This window comes from Solea solea, chromosome 16 (genome assembly GCF_958295425.1).
Source record: "Solea solea chromosome 16, fSolSol10.1, whole genome shotgun sequence".
In the NCBI taxonomy this organism is placed as follows: Eukaryota; Metazoa; Chordata; class Actinopteri; order Pleuronectiformes; family Soleidae; genus Solea; species Solea solea.
The window spans coordinates 2856201-2871200 of NC_081149.1; the positions used below are offsets into that span (position 1 = coordinate 2856201).

At 51.4% G+C, this 15000-nt stretch overlaps 38 non-coding genes across 38 annotated transcripts; 28 read left to right on the forward strand and 10 right to left on the reverse strand.

Moving 5' to 3' along the window:
• The first annotated feature begins 186 nt into the window (after positions 1-186).
• On the forward strand, positions 187-305 carry LOC131476501 (5S ribosomal RNA). Its single transcript, XR_009242869.1, has one exon. It is a non-coding gene; the product is annotated as a 5S ribosomal RNA (ribosomal RNA).
• A 124-nt stretch (positions 306-429) lies between these two features.
• LOC131441964 (U2 spliceosomal RNA) lies at positions 430-622 on the reverse strand. The gene has a single exon (XR_009232553.1). It is a non-coding gene; the product is annotated as a U2 spliceosomal RNA (small nuclear RNA).
• Positions 623-930: 308 nt separating this feature from the next.
• Positions 931-1049, forward strand: LOC131476503 (5S ribosomal RNA). Its single transcript, XR_009242870.1, has one exon. It is a non-coding gene; the product is annotated as a 5S ribosomal RNA (ribosomal RNA).
• A 296-nt stretch (positions 1050-1345) lies between these two features.
• Positions 1346-1464, forward strand: LOC131477752 (5S ribosomal RNA). Its single transcript, XR_009244074.1, has one exon. It is a non-coding gene; the product is annotated as a 5S ribosomal RNA (ribosomal RNA).
• A 124-nt stretch (positions 1465-1588) lies between these two features.
• Positions 1589-1781, reverse strand: LOC131441965 (U2 spliceosomal RNA). The gene has a single exon (XR_009232554.1). It is a non-coding gene; the product is annotated as a U2 spliceosomal RNA (small nuclear RNA).
• A 308-nt stretch (positions 1782-2089) lies between these two features.
• LOC131477315 (5S ribosomal RNA) lies at positions 2090-2208 on the forward strand. Its single transcript, XR_009243659.1, has one exon. It is a non-coding gene; the product is annotated as a 5S ribosomal RNA (ribosomal RNA).
• Positions 2209-2504: 296 nt separating this feature from the next.
• LOC131477228 (5S ribosomal RNA) lies at positions 2505-2623 on the forward strand. The gene has a single exon (XR_009243578.1). It is a non-coding gene; the product is annotated as a 5S ribosomal RNA (ribosomal RNA).
• A 124-nt stretch (positions 2624-2747) lies between these two features.
• LOC131441966 (U2 spliceosomal RNA) lies at positions 2748-2940 on the reverse strand. The gene has a single exon (XR_009232555.1). It is a non-coding gene; the product is annotated as a U2 spliceosomal RNA (small nuclear RNA).
• Positions 2941-3248: 308 nt separating this feature from the next.
• Positions 3249-3367, forward strand: LOC131476504 (5S ribosomal RNA). The gene has a single exon (XR_009242871.1). It is a non-coding gene; the product is annotated as a 5S ribosomal RNA (ribosomal RNA).
• A 296-nt stretch (positions 3368-3663) lies between these two features.
• On the forward strand, positions 3664-3782 carry LOC131440969 (5S ribosomal RNA). The gene has a single exon (XR_009231649.1). It is a non-coding gene; the product is annotated as a 5S ribosomal RNA (ribosomal RNA).
• Positions 3783-4078: 296 nt separating this feature from the next.
• Positions 4079-4197, forward strand: LOC131476505 (5S ribosomal RNA). Its single transcript, XR_009242872.1, has one exon. It is a non-coding gene; the product is annotated as a 5S ribosomal RNA (ribosomal RNA).
• Positions 4198-4321: 124 nt separating this feature from the next.
• On the reverse strand, positions 4322-4514 carry LOC131441967 (U2 spliceosomal RNA). Its single transcript, XR_009232556.1, has one exon. It is a non-coding gene; the product is annotated as a U2 spliceosomal RNA (small nuclear RNA).
• A 308-nt stretch (positions 4515-4822) lies between these two features.
• Positions 4823-4941, forward strand: LOC131476506 (5S ribosomal RNA). The gene has a single exon (XR_009242873.1). It is a non-coding gene; the product is annotated as a 5S ribosomal RNA (ribosomal RNA).
• Positions 4942-5237: 296 nt separating this feature from the next.
• Positions 5238-5356, forward strand: LOC131477755 (5S ribosomal RNA). Its single transcript, XR_009244076.1, has one exon. It is a non-coding gene; the product is annotated as a 5S ribosomal RNA (ribosomal RNA).
• Positions 5357-5652: 296 nt separating this feature from the next.
• LOC131477528 (5S ribosomal RNA) lies at positions 5653-5771 on the forward strand. The gene has a single exon (XR_009243862.1). It is a non-coding gene; the product is annotated as a 5S ribosomal RNA (ribosomal RNA).
• Positions 5772-6067: 296 nt separating this feature from the next.
• Positions 6068-6186, forward strand: LOC131476507 (5S ribosomal RNA). The gene has a single exon (XR_009242874.1). It is a non-coding gene; the product is annotated as a 5S ribosomal RNA (ribosomal RNA).
• A 124-nt stretch (positions 6187-6310) lies between these two features.
• LOC131441968 (U2 spliceosomal RNA) lies at positions 6311-6503 on the reverse strand. The gene has a single exon (XR_009232557.1). It is a non-coding gene; the product is annotated as a U2 spliceosomal RNA (small nuclear RNA).
• Positions 6504-6811: 308 nt separating this feature from the next.
• On the forward strand, positions 6812-6930 carry LOC131476508 (5S ribosomal RNA). The gene has a single exon (XR_009242875.1). It is a non-coding gene; the product is annotated as a 5S ribosomal RNA (ribosomal RNA).
• A 297-nt stretch (positions 6931-7227) lies between these two features.
• On the forward strand, positions 7228-7346 carry LOC131477756 (5S ribosomal RNA). The gene has a single exon (XR_009244077.1). It is a non-coding gene; the product is annotated as a 5S ribosomal RNA (ribosomal RNA).
• Positions 7347-7470: 124 nt separating this feature from the next.
• Positions 7471-7663, reverse strand: LOC131442470 (U2 spliceosomal RNA). The gene has a single exon (XR_009233043.1). It is a non-coding gene; the product is annotated as a U2 spliceosomal RNA (small nuclear RNA).
• A 308-nt stretch (positions 7664-7971) lies between these two features.
• On the forward strand, positions 7972-8089 carry LOC131441340 (5S ribosomal RNA). Its single transcript, XR_009232007.1, has one exon. It is a non-coding gene; the product is annotated as a 5S ribosomal RNA (ribosomal RNA).
• A 296-nt stretch (positions 8090-8385) lies between these two features.
• On the forward strand, positions 8386-8504 carry LOC131477757 (5S ribosomal RNA). The gene has a single exon (XR_009244078.1). It is a non-coding gene; the product is annotated as a 5S ribosomal RNA (ribosomal RNA).
• A 296-nt stretch (positions 8505-8800) lies between these two features.
• On the forward strand, positions 8801-8919 carry LOC131476509 (5S ribosomal RNA). The gene has a single exon (XR_009242876.1). It is a non-coding gene; the product is annotated as a 5S ribosomal RNA (ribosomal RNA).
• Positions 8920-9215: 296 nt separating this feature from the next.
• Positions 9216-9334, forward strand: LOC131476511 (5S ribosomal RNA). Its single transcript, XR_009242878.1, has one exon. It is a non-coding gene; the product is annotated as a 5S ribosomal RNA (ribosomal RNA).
• Positions 9335-9630: 296 nt separating this feature from the next.
• LOC131477533 (5S ribosomal RNA) lies at positions 9631-9749 on the forward strand. The gene has a single exon (XR_009243867.1). It is a non-coding gene; the product is annotated as a 5S ribosomal RNA (ribosomal RNA).
• Positions 9750-9873: 124 nt separating this feature from the next.
• On the reverse strand, positions 9874-10066 carry LOC131442782 (U2 spliceosomal RNA). The gene has a single exon (XR_009233344.1). It is a non-coding gene; the product is annotated as a U2 spliceosomal RNA (small nuclear RNA).
• Positions 10067-10374: 308 nt separating this feature from the next.
• On the forward strand, positions 10375-10493 carry LOC131476512 (5S ribosomal RNA). The gene has a single exon (XR_009242879.1). It is a non-coding gene; the product is annotated as a 5S ribosomal RNA (ribosomal RNA).
• Positions 10494-10617: 124 nt separating this feature from the next.
• LOC131441969 (U2 spliceosomal RNA) lies at positions 10618-10810 on the reverse strand. The gene has a single exon (XR_009232558.1). It is a non-coding gene; the product is annotated as a U2 spliceosomal RNA (small nuclear RNA).
• Positions 10811-11118: 308 nt separating this feature from the next.
• Positions 11119-11237, forward strand: LOC131476513 (5S ribosomal RNA). The gene has a single exon (XR_009242880.1). It is a non-coding gene; the product is annotated as a 5S ribosomal RNA (ribosomal RNA).
• Positions 11238-11533: 296 nt separating this feature from the next.
• Positions 11534-11652, forward strand: LOC131477758 (5S ribosomal RNA). The gene has a single exon (XR_009244079.1). It is a non-coding gene; the product is annotated as a 5S ribosomal RNA (ribosomal RNA).
• Positions 11653-11948: 296 nt separating this feature from the next.
• On the forward strand, positions 11949-12067 carry LOC131476514 (5S ribosomal RNA). The gene has a single exon (XR_009242881.1). It is a non-coding gene; the product is annotated as a 5S ribosomal RNA (ribosomal RNA).
• Positions 12068-12363: 296 nt separating this feature from the next.
• On the forward strand, positions 12364-12482 carry LOC131477843 (5S ribosomal RNA). The gene has a single exon (XR_009244163.1). It is a non-coding gene; the product is annotated as a 5S ribosomal RNA (ribosomal RNA).
• A 296-nt stretch (positions 12483-12778) lies between these two features.
• On the forward strand, positions 12779-12897 carry LOC131477845 (5S ribosomal RNA). The gene has a single exon (XR_009244165.1). It is a non-coding gene; the product is annotated as a 5S ribosomal RNA (ribosomal RNA).
• Positions 12898-13193: 296 nt separating this feature from the next.
• On the forward strand, positions 13194-13312 carry LOC131476515 (5S ribosomal RNA). Its single transcript, XR_009242882.1, has one exon. It is a non-coding gene; the product is annotated as a 5S ribosomal RNA (ribosomal RNA).
• A 124-nt stretch (positions 13313-13436) lies between these two features.
• On the reverse strand, positions 13437-13629 carry LOC131442499 (U2 spliceosomal RNA). Its single transcript, XR_009233072.1, has one exon. It is a non-coding gene; the product is annotated as a U2 spliceosomal RNA (small nuclear RNA).
• Positions 13630-13937: 308 nt separating this feature from the next.
• LOC131476516 (5S ribosomal RNA) lies at positions 13938-14056 on the forward strand. Its single transcript, XR_009242883.1, has one exon. It is a non-coding gene; the product is annotated as a 5S ribosomal RNA (ribosomal RNA).
• A 296-nt stretch (positions 14057-14352) lies between these two features.
• On the forward strand, positions 14353-14471 carry LOC131477759 (5S ribosomal RNA). Its single transcript, XR_009244080.1, has one exon. It is a non-coding gene; the product is annotated as a 5S ribosomal RNA (ribosomal RNA).
• A 124-nt stretch (positions 14472-14595) lies between these two features.
• On the reverse strand, positions 14596-14788 carry LOC131441970 (U2 spliceosomal RNA). Its single transcript, XR_009232559.1, has one exon. It is a non-coding gene; the product is annotated as a U2 spliceosomal RNA (small nuclear RNA).
• Positions 14789-15000: the final 212 nt, after the last annotated feature.

A 15000-nucleotide genomic window follows, 5' to 3' on the forward strand; every position in this document is an offset into this window, starting at 1 on the left:
GAGAAGCTTGGAGATGGGCAGCAGCTTACCCATCTCGATGTAGCTTCCTAATACTGGAATATAGTGTAGCAGGTAGTGGAGATAAAGGCTCAAGTGCAGTGTGTTCGAAAGGCTGACCTTTGAGCTCCTCCACGAGCAGGGGGCCTTGCCTAGTCTATAAAAGGAGTCTGTGTCCCCAGCCCGTCGGCTTACGGCCATACCACCCTGAGCACGCCCGATCTCGTCTGATCTCGGAAGCTAAGCAGGGTCGGGCCTGGTTAGTACTTGGATGGGAGACCGCCTGGGAATACCAGGTGCTGTAAGCTTTTACACTGCTGCTTCCTTACAAGAAACATGGGCTTGCAATTACGTTGACGCACGGGCACGGGCACAGGCACACGTTAACGTCCTTCTAGTTCCAGCCTTGCTTTGGTTTTCACAGAAAAAAGAGAATGGTGCACCGTTCCTGGTGGCACTGCAATGCCAGGTCAATGCAAGGAGTGAAGAGAGCAAGCCCCAGTTTTCACCTCCCAATGCTCAAAAATGCATTTAATATTTAATCCCCATATAGAGGACATATCAGATATTAAACTGATAAGAACAGATACTACACTTGATCTTAGCCAAAAGGCCGAGAAGCGATGGCCCACAAGTGTGTGGGGCCAACTCAAGATCTTGGCACACAAGTTACTTGTTGTGGTGCCATGTTTTTTAAGTGCGCATAACAAAGGCTGCTGCTGATCACCTCCGCCCCAAGGTGATCTAAGTGCACCTCTGAGCCTTGACGGACAGCTGCTTGACATTTGACACACTCAAAGGGCGCGGCCATACAGCAAAGCCCACCAAAAACAACTTAAACTCTTGAACGTTCGAAAGGCTGACCTTTGAGCTCCTCCACGAGCAGGGGGCCTTGCCTAGTCTATAAAAGGAGTCTGTGTCCCCACCCCGCCGGCTTACGGCCATACCACCCTGAGCACGCCCGATCTCGTCTGATCTCGGAAGCTAAGCAGGGTCGGGCCTGGTTAGTACTTGGATGGGAGACCGCCTGGGAATACCAGGTGCTGTAAGCTTTTACACTGCTGCTTCCTTACAAGAAACATGGGCTTGCAATTACGTTGACGCACGGGCACACGTTAATGTCCTTCTAGTTTCAGCCTTGGATGTCGCTCGGCAAGCATGTGAGAAGCTTGGAGATGGGGAGCAGCTTACCCATCTCGGTGTAGCTTCCTAATACTGGAATAGAGTGTAGCAGGTAGTGGAGATAAAGGCTCAAGTTTAGTGTGTTCGAAAGGCTGACTTTTGAGCTCCTCCACGAGCAGGGGGCCTTGCCTAGTCTATAAAAGGAGTCTGTGTCCCCGGCCCCTGGGCTTACGGCCATACCACCCTGAGCACGCTCGATCTCGTCTGATCTCGGAAGCTAAGCAGGGTCGGGCCTGTTTAGTACTTGGATGGGAGACCGCCTGGGAATACCAGGTGCTGTAAGCTTTTACACTGCTGCTTCCTTACAAGAAACATGGGCTTGCAATTACGTTGACGCACGGGCACGGGCACAGGCACACGTTAACGTCCTTCTAGTTCCAGCCTTGCTTTGGTTTTCACAGAAAAAAGAGAATGGTGCACCGTTCCTGGTGGCACTGCAATGCCAGGTCAATGCAAGGAGTGAAGAGAGCAAGCCCCAGTTTTCACCTCCCAATGCTCAAAAATGCATTTAATATTTAATCCCCATATAGAGGACATATCAGATATTAAACTGATAAGAACAGATACTACACTTGATCTTAGCCAAAAGGCCGAGAAGCGATGGCCCACAAGTGTGTGGGGCCAACTCAAGATCTTGGCACACAAGTTACTTGTTGTGGTGCCATGTTTTTTAAGTGCGCATAACAAAGGCTGCTGCTGATCACCTCCGCCCCAAGGTGATCTAAGTGCACCTCTGAGCCTTGACGGACAGCTGCTTGACATTTGACACACTCAAAGGGCGCGGCCATACAGCAAAGCCCACCAAAAACAACTTAAACTCTTGAACGTTCGAAAGGCTGACCTTTGAGCTCCTCCACGAGCAGGGGGCCTTGCCTAGTCTATAAAAGGAGTCTGTGTCCCCAGCCCGCCGGCTAACGGCCATACCACCCTGAGCACGCCCGATCTCGTCTGATCTCGGAAGCTAAGCAGGGTCGGGCCTGGTTAGTACTTGGATGGGAGACCGCCTGGGAATACCAGGTGCTGTAAGCTTTTACACTGCTGCTTCCTTACAAGAAACATGGGCTTGCAATTACGTTGACGCACGGGCACACGTTAACGTCCTTCTAGTTTCAGCCTTGGATGTCGCTCTGCAAGCACGTGAGAAGCTTGGAGATGGGCAGCAGCTTACCCATCTCGATGTAGCTTCCTAATACTGGAATATAGTGTAGCAGGTAGTGGAGATAAAGGCTCAAGTGCAGTGTGTTCGAAAGGCTGACTTTTGAGCTCCTCCACGAGCAGGGGGCCTTGCCTAGTCTATAAAAGGAGTCTGTGTCCCCAGCCCGTCGGCTTACGGCCATACCACCCTGAGCATGCCCGATCTCGTCTGATCTCGGAAGCTAAGCAGGGTCGGGCCTGGTTAGTACTTGGATGGGAGACCGCCTGGGAATACCAGGTGCTGTAAGCTTTTACACTGCTGCTTCCTTACAAGAAACATGGGCTTGCAATTACGTTGACGCACGGGCACGGGCACAGGCACACGTTAACGTCCTTCTAGTTCCAGCCTTGCTTTGGTTTTCACAGAAAAAAGAGAATGGTGCACCGTTCCTGGTGGCACTGCAATGCCAGGTCAATGCAAGGAGTGAAGAGAGCAAGCCCCAGTTTTCACCTCCCAATGCTCAAAAATGCATTTAATATTTAATCCCCATATAGAGGACATATCAGATATTAAACTGATAAGAACAGATACTACACTTGATCTTAGCCAAAAGGCCGAGAAGCGATGGCCCACAAGTGTGTGGGGCCAACTCAAGATCTTGGCACACAAGTTACTTGTTGTGGTGCCATGTTTTTTAAGTGCGCATAACAAAGGCTGCTGCTGATCACCTCCGCCCCAAGGTGATCTAAGTGCACCTCTGAGCCTTGACGGACAGCTGCTTGACATTTGACACACTCAAAGGGCGCGGCCATACAGCAAAGCCCACCAAAAACAACTTAAACTCTTGAACGTTCGAAAGGCTGACCTTTGAGCTCCTCCACGAGCAGGGGGCCTTGCCTAGTCTATAAAAGGAGTCTGTGTCCCCAGCCCGTCGGCTTACGGCCATACCACCCTGAGCACGCCCGATCTCGTCTGATCTCGGAAGCTAAGCAGGGTCGGGCCTGGTTAGTACTTGGATGGGAGACCGCCTGGGAATACCAGGTGCTGTAAGCTTTTACACTGCTGCTTCCTTACAAGAAACATGGGCTTGCAATTACGTTGACGCACGGGCACACGTTAACGTCCTTCTAGTTTCAGCCTTGGATGTCGCTCTGCAAGCACGTGAGAAGCTTGGAGATGGGCAGCAGCTTACCCATCTCGATGTAGCTTCCTAATACTGGAATAGAGTGTAGCAGGTAGTGGAGATAAAGGCTCAAGTTTAGTGTGTTCGAAAGGCTAACTTTTGAGCTCCTCCACGAGCAGGGGGCCTTGCCTAGTCTATAAAAGGAGTCTGTGTCCCCGGCCCCTGGGCTTACGGCCATACCACCCTGAGCATGCTCGATCTCGTCTGATCTCGGAAGCTAAGCAGGGTCGGGCCTGTTTAGTACTTGGATGGGAGACCGCCTGGGAATACCAGGTGCTGTAAGCTTTTACACTGCTGCTTCCTTACAAGAAACATGGGCTTGCAATTACGTTGACGCACGGGCACACGTTAACGTCCTTCTAGTTTCAGCCTTGGATGTCGCTCTGCAAGCACGTGAGAAGCTTGGAGATGGGCAGCAGCTTACCCATCTCGATGTAGCTTCCTAATACTGGAATATAGTGTAGCAGGTAGTGGAGATAAAGGCTCAAGTGCAGTGTGTTCGAAAGGCTGACTTTTGAGCTCCTCCACGAGCAGGGGGCCTTGCCTAGTCTATAAAAGGAGTCTGTGTCCCCAGCCCGTCGGCTTACGGCCATACCACCCTGAGCACGCCCGATCTCGTCTGATCTCGGAAGCTAAGCAGGGTCGGGCCTGGTTAGTACTTGGATGGGAGACCGCCTGGGAATACCAGGTGCTGTAAGCTTTTACACTGCTGCTTCCTTACAAGAAACATGGGCTTGCAATTACGTTGACGCACGGGCACGGGCACAGGCACACGTTAACGTCCTTCTAGTTCCAGCCTTGCTTTGGTTTTCACAGAAAAAAGAGAATGGTGCACCGTTCCTGGTGGCACTGCAATGCCAGGTCAATGCAAGGAGTGAAGAGAGCAAGCCCCAGTTTTCACCTCCCAATGCTCAAAAATGCATTTAATATTTAATCCCCATATAGAGGACATATCAGATATTAAACTGATAAGAACAGATACTACACTTGATCTTAGCCAAAAGGCCGAGAAGCGATGGCCCACAAGTGTGTGGGGCCAACTCAAGATCTTGGCACACAAGTTACTTGTTGTGGTGCCATGTTTTTTAAGTGCGCATAACAAAGGCTGCTGCTGATCACCTCCGCCCCAAGGTGATCTAAGTGCACCTCTGAGCCTTGACGGACAGCTGCTTGACATTTGACACACTCAAAGGGCGCGGCCATACAGCAAAGCCCACCAAAAACAACTTAAACTCTTGAACGTTCGAAAGGCTGACCTTTGAGCTCCTCCACGAGCAGGGGGCCTTGCCTAGTCTATAAAAGGAGTCTGTGTCCCCAGCCCGTCGGCTTACGGCCATACCACCCTGAGCACGCCCGATCTCGTCTGATCTCGGAAGCTAAGCAGGGTCGGGCCTGGTTAGTACTTGGATGGGAGACCGCCTGGGAATACCAGGTGCTGTAAGCTTTTACACTGCTGCTTCCTTACAAGAAACATGGGCTTGCAATTACGTTGACGCACGGGCACACGTTAACGTCCTTCTAGTTTCAGCCTTGGATGTCGCTCTGCAAGCACGTGAGAAGCTTGGAGATGGGCAGCAGCTTACCCATCTCGATGTAGCTTCCTAATACTGGAATATAGTGTAGCAGGTAGTGGAGATAAAGGCTCAAGTGCAGTGTGTTCGAAAGGCTGACTTTTGAGCTCCTCCACGAGCAGGGGGCCTTGCCTAGTCTATAAAAGGAGTCTGTGTCCCCGACCCCTGGGCTTACGGCCATACCACCCTGAGCACGCTCGATCTCGTCTGATCTCGGAAGCTAAGCAGGGTCGGGCCTGTTTAGTACTTGGATGGGAGACCGCCTGGGAATACCAGGTGCTGTAAGCTTTTACACTGCTGCTTCCTTACAAGAAACATGGGCTTGCAATTACGTTGACGCACGGGCACACGTTAACGTCCTTCTAGTTTCAGCCTTGGATGTCGCTCTGCAAGCACGTGAGAAGCTTGGAGATGGGCAGCAGCTAACCCATCTCGATGTAGCTTCCTAATACTGGAATATAGTGTAGCAGGTAGTGGAGATAAAGGCTCAAGTGCAGTGTGTTCGCAAGGCTGACTTTTGAGCTCCTCCACGAGCAGGGGGCCTTGCCTAGTCTATAAAAGGAGTCTGTGTCCCCAGCCCATTGGCTTACGGCCATACCACCCTGAGCATGCCCGATCTCGTCTGATCTCGGAAGCTAAACAGGGTCGGGCCTGGTTAGTACTTGGATGGGAGACCGCCTGGGAATACCAGGTGCTGTAAGCTTTTACACTGCTGCTTCCTTACAAGAAACATGGGCTTGCAATTACGTTGACGCACGGGCACATGTTAACGTCCTTCTAGTTTCAGCCTTGGATGTCGCTCTGCAAGCACGTGAGAAGCTTGGAGATGGGGAGCAGCTTACCCATCTCGGTGTAGCTTCCTAATACTGGAATAGAGTGTAGCAGGTAGTGGAGATAAAGGCTCAAGTGCAGTGTGTTCGAAAGGCTGACTTTTGAGCTCCTCCACGAGCAGGGGGCCTTGCCTAGTCTATAAAAGGAGTCTGTGTCCCCAGCCCGTTGGCTTACGGCCATACCACCCTGAGCACGCCCGATCTCGTCTGATCTCGGAAGCTAAGCAGGGTCGGGCCTGGTTAGTACTTGGATGGGAGACCGCCTGGGAATACCAGGTGCTGTAAGCTTTTACACTGCTGCTTCCTTACAAGAAACATGGGCTTGCAATTACGTTGACGCACGGGCACGGGCACAGGCACACGTTAACGTCCTTCTAGTTCCAGCCTTGCTTTGGTTTTCACAGAAAAAAGAGAATGGTGCACCGTTCCTGGTGGCACTGCAATGCCAGGTCAATGCAAGGAGTGAAGAGAGCAAGCCCCAGTTTTCACCTCCCAATGCTCAAAAATGCATTTAATATTTAATCCCCATATAGAGGACATATCAGATATTAAACTGATAAGAACAGATACTACACTTGATCTTAGCCAAAAGGCCGAGAAGCGATGGCCCACAAGTGTGTGGGGCCAACTCAAGATCTTGGCACACAAGTTACTTGTTGTGGTGCCATGTTTTTTAAGTGCGCATAACAAAGGCTGCTGCTGATCACCTACGCCCCAAGGTGATCTAAGTGCACCTCTGAGCCTTGACGGACAGCTGCTTGACATTTGACACACTCAAAGGGCGCGGCCATACAGCAAAGCCCACCAAAAACAACTTAAACTCTTGAACGTTCGAAAGGCTGACCTTTGAGCTCCTCCACGAGCAGGGGGCCTTGCCTAGTCTATAAAAGGAGTCTGTGTCCCCAGCCCGTCGGCTTACGGCCATACCACCCTGAGCACGCCCGATCTCGTCTGATCTCGGAAGCTAAGCAGGGTCGGGCCTGGTTAGTACTTGGATGGGAGACCGCCTGGGAATACCAGGTGCTGTAAGCTTTTACACTGCTGCTTCCTTACAAGAAACATGGGCTTGCAATTACGTTGACGCACGGGCACACGTTAACGTCCTTCTAGTTTCAGCCTTGGATGTCGCTCTGCAAGCACGTGAGAAGCTTGGAGATGGGCAGCAGCTTACCCATCTCGATGTAGCTTCCTAATACTGGAATAGAGTGTAGCAGGTAGTGGAGATAAAGGCTCAAGTTTAGTGTGTTCGAAAGGCTAACTTTTGAGCTCCTCCACGAGCAGGGGGCCTTGCCTAGTCTATAAAAGGAGTCTGTGTCCCCGGCCCCCTGGGCTTACGGCCATACCACCCTGAGCACGCTCGATCTCGTCTGATCTCGGAAGCTAAGCAGGGTCGGGCCTGTTTAGTACTTGGATGGGAGACCGCCTGGGAATACCAGGTGCTGTAAGCTTTTACACTGCTGCTTCCTTACAAGAAACATGGGCTTGCAATTACGTTGACGCACGGGCACGGGCACAGGCACACGTTAACGTCCTTCTAGTTCCAGCCTTGCTTTGGTTTTCACAGAAAAAAGAGAATGGTGCACCGTTCCTGGTGGCACTGCAATGCCAGGTCAATGCAAGGAGTGAAGAGAGCAAGCCCCAGTTTTCACCTCCCAATGCTCAAAAATGCATTTAATATTTAATCCCCATATAGAGGACATATCAGATATTAAACTGATAAGAACAGATACTACACTTGATCTTAGCCAAGAGGCCGAGAAGCGATGGCCCACAAGTGTGTGGGGCCAACTCAAGATCTTGGCACACAAGTTACTTGTTGTGGTGCCATGTTTTTTAAGTGCGCATAACAAAGGCTGCTGCTGATCACCTCCGCCCCAAGGTGATCTAAGTGCACCTCTGAGCCTTGACGGACAGCTGCTTGACATTTGACACACTCAAAGGGCGTGGCCATACAGCAAAGCCCACCAAAAACAACTTAAACTCTTGAACGTTCGAAAGGCTGACCTTTGAGCTCCTCCACGAGCAGGGGGCCTTGCCTAGTCTATAAAAGGAGTCTGTGTCCCCAGCCCGCCGGCTTACGGCCATACCACCCTGAGCACGCCCGATCTCGTCTGATCTCGGAAGCTAAGCAGGGTCGGGCCTGGTTAGTACTTGGATAGAGACCGCCTGGGAATACCAGGTGCTGTAAGCTTTTACACTGCTGCTTCCTTACAAGAAACATAGGCTTGCAATTACGTTGACGCACGGGCACACGTTAATGTCCTTCTAGTTTCAGCCTTGGATGTCGCTCTGCAAGCATGTGAGAAGCTTGGAGATGGGAAGCAGCTTACCCATCTCGGTGTAGCTTCCTAATACTGGAAAAGAGTGTAGCAGGTAGTGGAGATAAAGGCTCAAGTTTAGTGTGTTCGAAAGGCTAACTTTTGAGCTCCTCCACAAGCAGGGGGCCTTGCCTAGTCTATAAAAGGAGTCTGTGTCCCCGGCCCCTGGGCTTACGGCCATACCACCCTGAGCACGCTCGATCTCGTCTGATCTCGGAAGCTAAGCAGGGTCGGGCCTGTTTAGTACTTGGATGGGAGACCGCCTGGGAATACCAGGTGCTGTAAGCTTTTACACTGCTGCTTCCTTACAAGAAACATGGGCTTGCAATTACGTTGACGCACGGGCACACGTTAACGTCCTTCTAGTTTCAGCCTTGGATGTCGCTCTGCAAGCACGTGAGAAGCTTGGAGATGGGCAGCAGCTTACCCATCTCGATGTAGCTTCCTAATACTGGAATATAGTGTAGCAGGTAGTGGAGATAAAGGCTCAAGTGCAGTGTGTTCGAAAGGCTGACTTTTGAGCTCCTCCACGAGCAGGGGGCCTTGCCTAGTCTATAAAAGGAGTCTGTGTCCCCAGCCCGTCGGCTTACGGCCATACCACCCTGAGCACGCCCGATCTCGTCTGATCTCGGAAGCTAAGCAGGGTCGGGCCTGGTTAGTACTTGGATGGGAGACCGCCTGGGAATACCAGGTGCTGTAAGCTTTTACACTGCTGCTTCCTTACAAGAAACATGGGCTTGCAATTACGTTGACGCACGGGCACACGTTAACGTCCTTCTAGTTTCAGCCTTGGATGTCGCTCTGCAAGCACGTGAGAAGCTTGGAGATGGGCAGCAGCTTACCCATCTCGATGTAGCTTCCTAATACTGGAATATAGTGTAGCAGGTAGTGGAGATAAAGGCTCAAGTGCAGTGTGTTCGAAAGGCTGACTTTTGAGCTCCTCCACGAGCAGGGGGCCTTGCCTAGTCTATAAAAGGAGTCTGTGTCCCCAGCCCGCCGGCTTACGGCCATACCACCCTGAGCACGCCCGATCTCGTCTGATCTCGGAAGCTAAGCAGGGTCGGGCCTGGTTAGTACTTGGATGGGAGACCGCCTGGGAATACCAGGTGCTGTAAGCTTTTACACTGCTGCTTCCTTACAAGAAACATGGGCTTGCAATTACGTTGACGCACGGGCACACGTTAATGTCCTTCTAGTTTCAACCTTGGATGTCGCTCTGCAAGCATGTGAGAAGCTTGGAGATGGAAAGCAGCTTACCCATCTCGGTGTAGCTTCCTAATACTGGAATAGAGTGTAGCAGGTAGTGGAGATAAAGGCTCAAGTTTAGTGTGTTCGAAAGGCTAACTTTTGAGCTCCTCCACGAGCAGGGGGCCTTGCCTAGTCTATAAAAGGAGTCTGTGTCCCCGGCCCCTGGGCTTACGGCCATACCACCCTGAGCACGCTCGATCTCGTCTGATCTCGGAAGCTAAGCAGGGTCGGGCCTGTTTAGTACTTGGATGGGTGACCGCCTGGGAATACCAGGTGCTGTAAGCTTTTACACTGCTGCTTCCTTACAAGAAACATGGGCTTGCAATTACGTTGATGCACGGGCACGGGCACAGGCACACGTTAACGTCCTTCTAGTTCCAGCCTTGCTTTGGTTTTCACAGAAAAAAGAGAATGGTGCACCGTTGCTGGTGGCACTGCAATGCCAGGTCAATGCAAGGAGTGAAGAGAGCAAGCCCCAGTTTTCACCTCCCAATGCTCAAAAATGCATTTAATATTTAATCCCCATATATAGGACATATCAGATATTAAACTGATAAGAACAGATACTACACTTGATCTTAGCCAAAAGGCCGAGAAGCGATGGCCCACAAGTGTGTGGGGCCAACTCAAGATCTTGGCACACAAGTTACTTGTTGTGGTGCCATGTTTTTTAAGTGCGCATAACAAAGGCTGCTGCTGATCACCTCCGCCCCAAGGTGATCTAAGTGCACCTCTGAGCCTTGACGGACAGCTGCTTGACATTTGACACACTCAAAGGGCGCGGCCATACAGCAAAGCCCACCAAAAACAACTTAAACTCTTGAACGTTCGAAAGGCTGACCTTTGAGCTCCTCCACGAGCAGGGGGCCTTGCCTAGTCTATAAAAGGAGTCTTTGTCCCCACCCCGCCGGCTTACGGCCATACCACCCTGAGCACGCCCGATCTCGTCTGATCTCGGAAGCTAAGCAGGGTCGGGCCTGGTTAGTACTTGGATGGGAGACCGCCTGGGAATACCAGGTGCTGTAAGCTTTTACACTGCTGCTTCCTTACAAGAAACATGGGCTTGCAATTACGTTGACGCACGGGCACGGGCACAGGCACACGTTAACGTCCTTCTAGTTCCAGCCTTGCTTTGGTTTTCACAGAAAAAAGAGAATGGTGCACCGTTCCTGGTGGCACTGCAATGCCAGGTCAATGCAAGGAGTGAAGAGAGCAAGCCCCAGTTTTCACCTCCCAATGCTCAAAAATGCATTTAATATTTAATCCCCATATAGAGGACATATCAGATATTAAACTGATAAGAACAGATACTACACTTGATCTTAGCCAAAAGGCCGAGAAGCGATGGCCCACAAGTGTCTGGGGCCAACTCAAGATCTTGGCACACAAGTTACTTGTTGTGGTGCCATGTTTTTTAAGTGCACATAACAAAGGCTGCTGCTGATCACCTCCGCCCCAAGGTGATCTAAGTGCACCTCTGAGCCTTGACGGACAGCTGCTTGACATTTGACACACTCAAAGGGCGCGGCCATACAGCAAAGCCCACCAAAAACAACTTAAACTCTTGAACGTTCGAAAGGCTGACCTTTGAGCTCCTCCACGAGCAGGGGGCCTTGCCTAGTCTATAAAAGGAGTCTGTGTCCCCACCCCGCCGGCTTACGGCCATACCACCCTGAGCACGCCCGATCTCGTCTGATCTCGGAAGCTAAGCAGGGTCGGGCCTGGTTAGTACTTGGATGGGAGACCGCCTGGGAATACCAGGTGCTGTAAGCTTTTACACTGCTGCTTCCTTACAAGAAACATGGGCTTGCAATTACGTTGACGCACGGGCACACGTTAATGTCCTTCTAGTTTCAGCCTTGGATGTCGCTCGGCAAGCATGTGAGAAGCTTGGAGATGGGGAGCAGCTTACCCATCTCGGTGTAGCTTCCTAATACTGGAATAGAGTGTAGCAGGTAGTGGAGATAAAGGCTCAAGTTTAGTGTGTTCGAAAGGCTGACTTTTGAGCTCCTCCACGAGCAGGGGGCCTTGCCTAGTCTATAAAAGGAGTCTGTGTCCCCGGCCCCTGGGCTTACGGCCATACCACCCTGAGCACGCTCGATCTCGTCTGATCTCGGAAGCTAAGCAGGGTCGGGCCTGTTTAGTACTTGGATGGGAGACCGCCTGGGAATACCAGGTGCTGTAAGCTTTTACACTGCTGCTTCCTTACAAGAAACATGGGCTTGCAATTACGTTGACGCACGGGCACACGTTAACGTCCTTCTAGTTTCAGCCTTGGATGTCGCTCTGCAAGCACGTGAGAAGCTTGGAGATGGGCAGCAGCTTACCCATCTCGATGTAGATTCCTAATACTGGAATATAGTGTAGCAGGTAGTGGAGATAAAGGCTCAAGTGCAGTGTGTTCGCAAGGCTGACTTTTGAGCTCCTCCACGAGCAGGGGGCCTTGCCTAGTCTATAAAAGGAGTCTGTGTCCCCAGCCCATTGGCTTACGGCCATACCACCCTGAGCACGCCCGATCTCGTCTGATCTCGGAAGCTAAGCAGGGTCGGGCCTGGTTAGTACTTGGATGGGAGACCGCCTGGGAATACCAGGTGCTGTAAGCTTTTACACTGCTGCTTCCTTACAAGAAACATGGGCTTGCAATTACGTTGACGCACGGGCACATGTTAACGTCCTTCTAGTTTCAGCCTTGGATGTCGCTCTGCAAGCACGTGAGAAGCTTGGAGATGGGGAGCAGCTTACCCATCTCGGTGTAGCTTCCTAATACTGGAATAGAGTGTAGCAGGTAGTGGAGATAAAGGCTCAAGTGCAGTGTGTTCGAAAGGCTGACTTTTGAGCTCCTCCACGAGCAGGGGGCCTTGACTAGTCTATAAAAGGAGTCTGTGTCCCCAGCCCGTTGGCTTACGGCCATACCACCCTGAGCACGCCCGATCTCGTCTGATCTCGGAAGCTATGCAGGGTCGGGCCTGGTTAGTACTTGGATGGGAGACCGCCTGGGAATACCAGGTGCTGTAAGCTTTTACACTGCTGCTTCCTTACAAGAAACATGGGCTTGCAATTACGTTGACGCACGGGCACATGTTAACGTCCTTCTAGTTTCAGCCTTGGATGTCGCTCTGCAAGCACGTGAGAAGCTTGGAGATGGGGAGCAGCTTACCCATCTCGGTGTAGCTTCCTAATACTGGAATAGAGTGTAGCAGGTAGTGGAGATAAAGGCTCAAGTGCAGTGTGTTCGAAAGGCTGACTTTTGAGCTCCTCCACGAGCAGGGGGCCTTGACTAGTCTATAAAAGGAGTCTGTGTCCCCAGCCCGTTGGCTTACGGCCATACCACCCTGAGCACGCCCGATCTCGTCTGATCTCGGAAGCTATGCAGGGTCGGGCCTGGTTAGTACTTGGATGGGAGACCGCCTGGGAATACCAGGTGCTGTAAGCTTTTACACTGCTGCTTCCTTACAAGAAACATGGGCTTGCAATTACGTTGACGCACGGGCACATGTTAACGTCCTTCTAGTTTCAGCCTTGGATGTCGCTCTGCAAGCACGTGAGAAGCTTGGAGATGGGGAGCAGCTTACCCATCTCGGTGTAGCTTCCTAATACTGGAATAGAGTGTAGCAGGCAGTGGAGATAAAGGCTCAAGTGCAGTGTGTTCGAAAGGCTGACTTTTGAGCTCCTCCACGAGCAGGGGGCCTTGCCTAGTCTATAAAAGGAGTCTGTGTCCCCAGCCCGTTGGCTTACGGCCATACCACCCTGAGCACGCCCGATCTCGTCTGATCTCGGAAGCTAAGCAGGGTCGGGCCTGGTTAGTACTTGGATGGGAGACCGCCTGGGAATACCAGGTGCTGTAAGCTTTTACACTGCTGCTTCCTTACAAGAAACATGGGCTTGCAATTACGTTGACGCACGGGCACGGGCACAGGCACACGTTAACGTCCTTCTAGTTCCAGCCTTGCTTTGGTTTTCACAGAAAAAAGAGAATGGTGCACCGTTCCTGGTGGCACTGCAATGCCAGGTCAATGCAAGGAGTGAAGAGAGCAAGCCCCAGTTTTCACCTCCCAATGCTCAAAAATGCATTTAATATTTAATCCCCATATAGAGGACATATCAGATATTAACCTGATAAGAACAGATACTACACTTGATCTTAGCCAAAAGGCCGAGAAGCGATGGCCCACAAGTGTGTGGGGCCAACTCAAGATCTTGGCACACAAGTTACTTGTTGTGGTGCCATGTTTTTTAAGTGCGCATAACAAAGGCTGCTGCTGATCACCTCCGCCCCAAGGTGATCTAAGTGCACCTCTGAGCCTTGACGGACAGCTGCTTGACATTTGACACACTCAAAGGGCGCGGCCATACAGCAAAGCCCACCAAAAACAACTTAAACTCTTGAACGTTCGAAAGGCTGACCTTTGAGCTCCTCCACGAGCAGGGGGCCTTGCCTAGTCTATAAAAGGAGTCTGTGTCCCCAGCCCGCCGGCTTACGGCCATACCACCCTGAGCACGCCCGATCTCGTCTGATCTCGGAAGCTAAGCAGGGTCGGGCCTGGTTAGTACTTGGATGGGAGACCGCCTGGGAATACCAGGTGCTGTAAGCTTTTACACTGCTGCTTCCTTACAAGAAACATGGGCTTGCAATTACGTTGACGCACGGGCACACGTTAATGTCCTTCTAGTTTCAACCTTGGATGTCGCTCTGCAAGCATGTGAGAAGCTTGGAGATGGAAAGCAGCTTACCCATCTCGGTGTAGCTTCCTAATACTGGAATAGAGTGTAGCAGGTAGTGGAGATAAAGGCTCAAGTTTAGTGTGTTCGAAAGGCTAACTTTTGAGCTCCTCCACGAGCAGGGGGCCTTGCCTAGTCTATAAAAGGAGTCTGTGTCCCCGGCCCCTGGGCTTACGGCCATACCACCCTGAGCACGCTCGATCTCGTCTGATCTCGGAAGCTAAGCAGGGTCGGGCCTGTTTAGTACTTGGATGGGAGACCGCCTGGGAATACCAGGTGCTGTAAGCTTTTACACTGCTGCTTCCTTACAAGAAACATGGGCTTGCAATTACGTTGACGCACGGGCACGGGCACAGGCACACGTTAACGTCCTTCTAGTTCCAGCCTTGCTTTGGTTTTCACAGAAAAAAGAGAATGGTGCACCGTTCCTGGTGGCACTGCAATGCCAGGTCAATGCAAGGAGTGAAGAGAGCAAGCCCCAGTTTTCACCTCCCAATGCTCAAAAATGCATTTAATATTTAATCCCCATATAGAGGACATATCAGATATTAAACTGATAAGAACAGATACTACACTTGATCTTAGCCAAAAGGCCGAGAAGCGATGGCCCACAAGTGTGTGGGGCCAACTCAAGATCTTGGCACACAAGTTACTTGTTGTGGTGCCATGTTTTTTAAGTGCGCATAACAAAGGCTGCTGCTGATCACCTCCGCCCCAAGGTGATCTAAGTGCACCTCTGAGCCTTGACGGACAGCTGCTTGACATTTGACACACTCAAAGGGCGCGGCCATACAGCAAAGCCCACCAAAAACAACTT